General features: G+C 39.6%; 1 protein-coding gene across 3 annotated transcripts in view; it reads right to left on the reverse strand.

Annotated features, from left to right (window-relative positions):
- Nucleotides 1-3,856, reverse strand: part of LOC129191369 (endothelin-converting enzyme-like 1) — a 69,084-nt gene extending 65,228 nt beyond the window's left edge. For all 3 annotated transcript variants that reach the window (XM_054794649.1, XM_054794648.1, XM_054794647.1), the window contains exon 1: nucleotides 3,718-3,856. The gene's annotated coding sequence lies outside the window, so the exon portion shown is untranslated. The remainder of the gene's footprint in view (nucleotides 1-3,717) is intronic.
- Nucleotides 3,857-8,528: the final 4,672 nt, after the last annotated feature.

Genomic DNA, 8,528 nt, shown 5'->3' on the forward strand with positions numbered 1-8,528 from the left:
CGACTATATATAATGAGAGTGTCATGATCTGTTAGGGTTGGACCCCAGAATGCTGAGACAGATGCGGCATGCAGGAAAATGTTTCATGCTCACTTACACAGCGAATCCACATGCAAAACACAAAGTACAAAAATAAAGTTCAGAAAACGAAACAACAGGAAATGCAACACAATGCATCTAACATACAGGTTACACTCGGAATGGTAAAGTATGAACCAGAAGCATCCTAGCAACGACGCTGTGCTTAAGAACCCTCCTAATGAGGAGTAAAGGGAACGCATTCAATTCAAAACAAGAAACAGGTGTAACAAAATTAGAGCCCAGAACCAGAACTAAAGGAAAGCAACACAAGTAGACGCAGAGGAGATGTGCTATAGGAGAGCTCTTTGTTATATGTAGGCCTGTCACGATAATCAATAAATCGATTAATCTAACGATAAAAAAAAAAAAACAGGTCGATAATTATGACGCCCTTGATAAATTGACATGTGCACGTACGCGTGTGTGTTTCATCTGCTCGTCTCTCTGTGTCACACAGGCTAGATGACAAGAGGGTCCACTCTGCATCTGTCTGCGCATTAGTACTATCGTGAAATGAAGAGCGAGAGTGGGCCCTCATCTCATTCAGCCTCTTTGTGGAGGTGGGGCTACTCGTGAGTGGATACAGAGGGTTCAGCAGTGAGCTTCGTGAGGCAGCATACGCTAACATGAAGCAGGCGCAGAAGCGATGGGTTTTGAGGCAAATGAACAAGGTGGGCGCATGAAAACCGACAACCGACAAGGACAGTTTTCTCAACTGGGAAAAAAAACTACAGATGTAGGTGCCTCGGCCAGCGGAGCCTTCGTCCCGACAGTCAAAGCTTACTGAGGCGTTTGGTCGGCAAATATAACCAAAACAGTGCAAAATGTCACAAACAGTGTCACTGGCTACATTGGAAAAACATACATACAGGCAACTGTGTCAAGCTAATATCTCACATATGTACAGCATACACTATACTTGAGTACCATCTAATGGTTAAAATGTGCAGTACACCTCTCATGACAATTAATGAAAAAATGGTCGAAAAAAATTTTATCAATAAAATCGATTATCGACGATAATTTGTAGTACAACTTATCGACCAGCAAAATTTGTTATCGTGACAGGCCTAGTTATATGAAAAGCTATACTAGATGAGGCTGGATCAACAGCGCCTCTGCTGGTTCTCCTCAGTTGCTTCAAGATGCTATTAATCAAAAAGTTAGCACAATGAGCGTTAAGGAGTGATTAAGCTTAGGACATTAGGCTCCGGCCTAACTTTTAGTCCTATATGTACAGTAAGTCTGTATGTGTCTCCAATAGACAGTCATGGAAAAAATGATTAGCCCACCCTTGTTCCTTCAGTTTATTGATCCATTTTAATGCCTGGTACAACTAAAGGTACATGTGTTTGGACAAATATAATGATGATAACAAATATAGCTCATAAGGGTTTAATTTACGAGCTGATATTTAGCAACTTCCATGGTTTTCTTCATGATAACCAAAACCACTTATGTTCTCACATGAATAGCTATAGCATTGTACTGCCAAAACAAATGTAACTCTTATGAGCTACTTTTGTTGTCATTGTTATATTTGTCCAAACAAAGGTAGCTTTAGTGTATCAGGCATTAAAATGAACAAGAAACTGAAGAAACAAGGATGGGCTAATCATTTTTTCCACGACTGTACACTAAACTCACACTGCTGTTTGCTTATACAGTGAAATACTACCTCACTCACGGTGCAAACAAAACAAGTAACACATGTGGAACACACAATTTAACAGTACAACGCAGACTAATAATACCAATACTGATAATACTATTTTATATAAACATATATCCCACAAGACATCCTGAGAACTTCACTTACACTTCCCCAACAGGAAGTTACCCAAGCTATATATTACCATAAAATAGCATTGCTTTGCATGCATATTAGTGTGTATGCGTTTGATACCCACATAGTCCATGTGGTTCTGTTATATTGTGTGTTCTGTACACTATACTATCATATTTGTTATTTTGGTGCTGTGAGTGAGGGAAGTGTTTGGTTTGACGACATCCTGTTGGTTTGGGTTAAGAGTGTCAAAATAGACACAGTTCTTCTAGGCGTCTCAATTACTCTTCATTTACAACTTAAGGAATAGCAAATATATTACTAATACACACATTTGCAAAGGTTCTCTTACACTGAAGAACCTCAAAATGAGAGGAAAGATTACCGTAGTCTTAGTTAAAGTGAATCTGAACTCTCCCTTTTCTTGAAAGCGTCTTTTTGAGACTTAAAGACGTGTGCGCTTGAACCAAAACCAATTCATTCAAGAATAGAATGAAATACACACTTTTGAATAAATTGCACAACACAATTCTCAGTATCCACCCATGCATTACTCATGGTGTCGTATTTTGTGTCCAAGTCACAATAATTAATTGAGATGTTTTACTATGGAAACCCATGTGCCCAAAGTCTGATTACAAAGACCAACCTGTCAGCATCACATGACAGTTTAGTGCACTGTAAGCGCCATCAGTGAGGTGTGCAATACGGTGGGCGAATCAATGCAAATCTGGATCACCATGGGTAGCATCTACGGTGGCCGACAGAAGCAAATACGCAGCAATGTCCAAACGCTCCAAAAACAAAAATGATCCAAAGCAAAAAAAACAAAAACAAAAACATATGCAAGGGAAAATGCTGCAATCACACAAATGTTGCAAGCTTAAAAGCAAATGCAAAAGGAAAATGCTGCAAATGCCAAAAACAGACACAAAAGCCCCAAAACACGTGCAAATGCTGCAACTTCATGGAACAAAACAGAAGATAGCCAGGCTATCGGGATGTTTGCCAGGCTAGCAGGGGCACCAGACCTGAGGGATAAAAAAATATGCCCAGAAGAAAGTTGGTGGAATGAAAAGGTACATTTTTCTTTAAGTCTGCTTGTTTTGGTTGTACAAATCGGTGTAAAATCTTACATGTTTAAAGACGGTTATCTCTGAGGTCTGGTGAACCTTTACTGTATTGCATTTGTTTTTGATCCTGCAGCCTCTACGTGATTGCAGATTTTTTATTTGCCTGTTGCATTTGTTTTTTGGCATTGTTGTTTGTTTTTGAATGCTGCTGGATGATTATGGCAATGGAATTTGATATTTTTTTAGCTCTCTTTTCGGTTTATTTTCACAAGTGTCTATTTTTTTTTGCTGTGTTGTTTATATTGTGACATTGCTATAGTGTTATATCGTTTATAATCTCAGGCCATAAGTTTCTTGGACACAGGAGGGCTTTGGGGCAGCAAGCCAAAAAAATTGAATAAGAGCCAATCGTAGGTTTTGCTTTTGTTTACTTATTTTGCACTATTGACTTTATTTTGCTCCAACAACTGTATGCAATTAAAGTGAATAATGGTATTATTTTGTTGATATTGTTACATTATTTTATAGTGTTGTATTTATTAATTTGTTCACAAAGTTTGTTGATAAAAATGTTGTTTGCCTGAAATCTTTGTCTATTTTTTTTTATTCTAATCAGAATCATGATCAACAAATTAAAGGCAAAATCACAAAATCATTCAAAGATCTTGAACATTTCCAAGTAAAAAGTATGGGTTACAGTATCGGTACTGTAATTTGCAGTATCGCCCATCTCTAGTGTGCACCGCACATGAGTGGTGGGAACTTGTCGGACCTTACCTGTAGAGAGTGAATGAAAATACCCGATGGGAAGTTAAAAAGTGCTGTAGTCGTTCGAGAGAAGAAGACTGTGCTCTCCAGTGGAAGTCCAAGTAGATGATCCAGTTCCCTCCGGAGATCTACACACACGCCGTGATGTGCACCACTTACTGCCGCGGCTGCAGCCCACAGCCTCCGGAGTCTGAGGATGAGGAGGAGAGAGGGAGGGACAAAGGCGGGGAAGAGAGGCGAGGTGAGTCCGTCATGCACCCGCAGGCACACACACACACAAACATGTTCATTATTCAAGCGTCCATATGCGCAGGTTTTTAATAAGTGCACCCTTCTTTGTTATCGCCAATGAATCTCCATAAGTTCTTGTCAGCGCAAACAGGAGAAAGAATAATCACCTTCATCCTACTTTTTCCTCACATTTTTGCTGGAAGTAATTAGGCTAAAACACCAAACATGAACCACAGAAAGGTCTTGATGGAGCCAACAACCGTTTATCAGTCAAAAATAGAAGTGTTAGCTTGTTGTGTTGTGTGACTTTAAAGTGCTCATGACACCAAAAAAACATGTTAGTCTTGTTATTTCCGCCGTGAAAAGTAACATTGAAAGACATATTTCCTGTCGTTAATGTGTGCTCGAATATTGAAATATTTACCATTTAAAAAAAAAAAATCGGCAGTTGTTGTCTGGAGGAGGTGGAGCTAGTGACGTCTACACCAGACGGTTCTACCCGGAAGTACAGCTTCACTCCAATGCTTTCTCAACTTTTATCGTCCATTTCTGGTTGAATTGCAGTTGTTTCTTTCATTTTTAAAAAATGTTATGCCTGCTGGCTGTGTTGAAGGCTTTTGCTGGAACACTTGAGACGGAGGAAGCTTGTTCACATTTCTGAAAGACACCATTGGCCCACCATTGATATAAAGAAAAACTCAATTCCAGGGCTAACTCGTCTTTCATTTTCCAGTTGTCTGTCACATACTGACAGTAAAAAAAAACATGCTTGTGGCCATTTTTGTGTGTGTTATATCATTGTTATCACAACACAAAATCAGTGAATGTTATTATTGTGTGATTGGTGTGCATCAGGGATGCTCCGGTCGATTGGCCACACACTAGTTTTGGTCGATTTCCATAAAAAACACCTGATCGGCATATGCCGATAAATGTCTTTCAAAGCTGATCACAAAATACGCTCGCCGTCCGGCGACAACATGACCATTCATGTCATGACAACACAAACGTGACATGAATGGCATGTATGCTGTGTCACGTAGGGTTGCCAAAACCCTTACTGAGCTGACAAGGAACATATTTCCATGGTTTTCTTGATGATAACCAAAATCACTTAAGTTCTTACATGAATAGCTGGTATATAGCATTGTACTGATAAAAAATGTAACTCTTATGAGCTATTTTTGTTGTCATTGTTATATTTGTTCAGACAAAGACACCTTTAGTTGTATCAGGCATTAAAGTGAACAAGAAACTGAAGAAAAGGGGGTCGTCTAATATTTTTTTCCAGGACTGTTTGTCTTGTCCTCAAAACACCATTTGTGTGTGGTTGTTTAATGGACATAAACACGTGTGTCCATCCTTATGACGGTGATACTATCACAGGCGTCTCTGGGCTCGCCAGCTGATTTTGAAGCTGAAGCTCTCAAAGGGTCAAAGGATATTTGCTTCAACTCTGAGTAGTTGTTTATTACAACTGTTCAATTCAGAATTTATGCATTTATATAATGACAAATGAGCACAAAATAGCATAAATAAAACACAAATAAGTTGTCAGTTCTAATAGTTATGACAGTTGGACACCCATGCACCCATGGACACTGACTTTATTGTCTTTTAATTTAAGCAAGACAGATTTCTATTTAGTATTATAAAGTCTTTATTTGGTTTATTTTATTCATTCATTTGTCAAAATTGGGGCATAGTTGTTTATCTATGACAGCAGTATGACAAACAGGTTTTATTAAGGGAGTACTTTCATTTTGCAGTTTTTTTCAAACTTTTTTGGCGTCTTGAGCGCTTTAAAAAGTTTCACAAAATTGTATTCATTTTGTATTTTTTTTTTCACCCTTTTGTGCGTTTTGTTGGTCATAAACAGGCTCTACTGACCTGTATTACTGTAAAACATCAGTAATAATGCATAATAAAGAACATAATATAATTGCATATAGTCATCTGATGACCACAAAACTAACGTTATTACTTCTTGTTCACATAATGCTGTCCCCGTAATGTGGACAATCAAGTGACTTGTCAATAAAAGGTGAGTCATCCTGTATTACTGGAACGAGATTTAAAAAGGTTGACTCCAGCCTGTATAGGCCCAGCATACACACGACCCCAGTAAGGACAAGCGGTATAGGAAATGGATGGATGGATGAATCCAGCCTGTAGTGATATAAATATTGAAACTTACTTAGTATGGCTGTAAACTAACCGACCATGGGGCCAAAGAAAGTACCAGCACTTTGATAAGGAAGGTGAGAGACAATATTGAATTGAAGAAAGGACTTATAGCAAAACACAAAAGTGGTGTCAATACGGCCCTCCCAAAAATGTGTTTTGTGGAAATATGTTTAGGTGTTTGGAGCTGATTAATTTGATTTAGTATTGCGTCTCATGGGAAAAATGTATTTGTTTTATTTGATTCATAATGAAAACTGAAGTACCACTGTATTTTTAATGCCTTACCTGCACGTAAGACAATATCATCATTAGACGTTTAAAATATATGAGATAATGTGGCCGATTTCTAACATGAGCCAAAGAATCCCTGTTCGTCTGTTGGTGTAGACAAGCCCTCAAACAGCGACACTCAACGCCCCCATTCCAATCACAGCCCTGTGACTGACAGGTTATCAGTCCAGGGCATACTTTCCTTCTGACCCTGAGTCAGCTGTGCCGGGCCCACCCATCACCCTGAACCAGTTATGCACAAAGTAAAATGAAAGTATGGATACGAATGTAAAGGCTTACACTGCTAATTACGCACCAACACACACATGTTAAGGTGCCCACACGCATGGACACGAACTGTACGTGGAGTAAAATGTCTTGCTTCGGTTGTTTCATTGCATCCTTTGATGATTTCCTTGTAGCTGGAGGGCATTTTGTCCCACTTTCCCCGGAAGTCATTTTACTGACAGGTAACAGTGAGAGCAACGAGACACACTGGCCTATAATCTGGCTCAGTGAAGCATTTCATTTGGGTTCAGCTGTTAGCCTGCACAGAAGCAGAACACTTGGCACAATTATATCCCAAAACACTTGTGGCCTACAGGCTCAGAATTACAACGAGTGCCCCAGCAGACCAGAGGGGAGGGAAGAACCCGTCGAGCCAGGGACGCTGATGATGAGCAGATGAGCTGGGATCAATGTTGGACTCCAATTTAACGAACAGGAGGGAGTGTGACAAGGAGTGGTGCTTGGGGCCCAAAGTACTTTGATTTAACTAGATTTGTATTAGGGTGTTATTTACACACCTGCTGCCAAGGGGACAGACAAGAAAACGCACTCACCATCCCTGGCTGCTATGCTCACACATTACACAAACAAGAGTCCTAGTGGGAAACAAACACATCTGTGAAACCCTCCGCAAACACACATTCATTTTTTTGGTCTCTAAACATGTCATCTTGTAATCATGGTTACCGATCAAGGTACTTATATAGCCGCAAGGAACTATTGGTTTGTTGTGCCCCAGAGCTCCCCCTCCAGTTGTGAAGGCAATTTAACATACAGAGGAACCTCTAGAGCACAGGTGTCCAAACTACTTCCACCGAGGGCTTCATACTGCAAAATGAATACACAGTACAGTGGAACCTTGGTTCCAGAAGGTCACTCTGATCAAAGTACATTTTTCAGAGCTCAAACTTGAAAATTGGTCAAATTTGACCAAAACACAACATGAGTGCTAAATGTGTTTTTAGAATATGCCACACGGTAATGAAAAAACAAATGACAAATGCAAAGGCCGCACTTTGAACACTGCTGATTTAGAGGAACTGAGTTCCAGTGGAACCTTAGCTAGCATCATTAACCCATTGCAGAAGGTCCGACGAACCCAAACGTACTCTAGCCAAATCAATTTTCCCATAAGAAATCATGTAAATCCAATGAATTTGTCCCAGAAAGCCGAAAATGTTAACACAAAACAGGTTTTTATAGTTTTACAATTATAATTTGACATCCAGAAAACAATTGGGAATGCATATAAATACATAAATGACGAATGAAGGGGATAAATGACATTCAGGGTTACTTTTACCTTCACTGAAGACGGGATTCTTGATGTGACTGTTCCCGAAGATGCGATGTGGCAGCATAATCTATACCTTCCTCTTCAACACCAGCTTCATGTTATGCCGTGAGTTATTTATTGAATTCAATAATGTTTCTCACCTCAATAGCTCAAAATGGAGCCAAAGAAAGTTGCAACTGCCAGCATTTTGATTAAAAAAAGGGGAGAAACACTATCGAGTTCAATGAGTAACTCATGACAAACCAGGAAGGTGGTGTTCTTATGGGAAAAATGTATTCCGTTTGAGGACGTTTTGGTTAGTCAGACCTTCTGGAATGCAATAACGCTAACCAGTGTTTCGCTGTATTTGAAAATGGTGTTTTAAACAAACAAAATGCTCTTCATCTTCATCCGCGACAGATTGCCGTGTCCATCTTGTTTACGTGTGTTCCACAGCGGAAGAAGACGCGAGCTTCATCACATACACATCAATGGAGGGGCGACAGTGCGCAGGGACATGGCGGGAGACAAATATAACGCCGAGTGATTTGTGTGGTCTGATTTTTTG

The sequence above is a fragment of the Dunckerocampus dactyliophorus genome, chromosome 12 (assembly GCF_027744805.1).
Source record: "Dunckerocampus dactyliophorus isolate RoL2022-P2 chromosome 12, RoL_Ddac_1.1, whole genome shotgun sequence".
NCBI lineage: Eukaryota > Metazoa > Chordata > Actinopteri > Syngnathiformes > Syngnathidae > Dunckerocampus > Dunckerocampus dactyliophorus.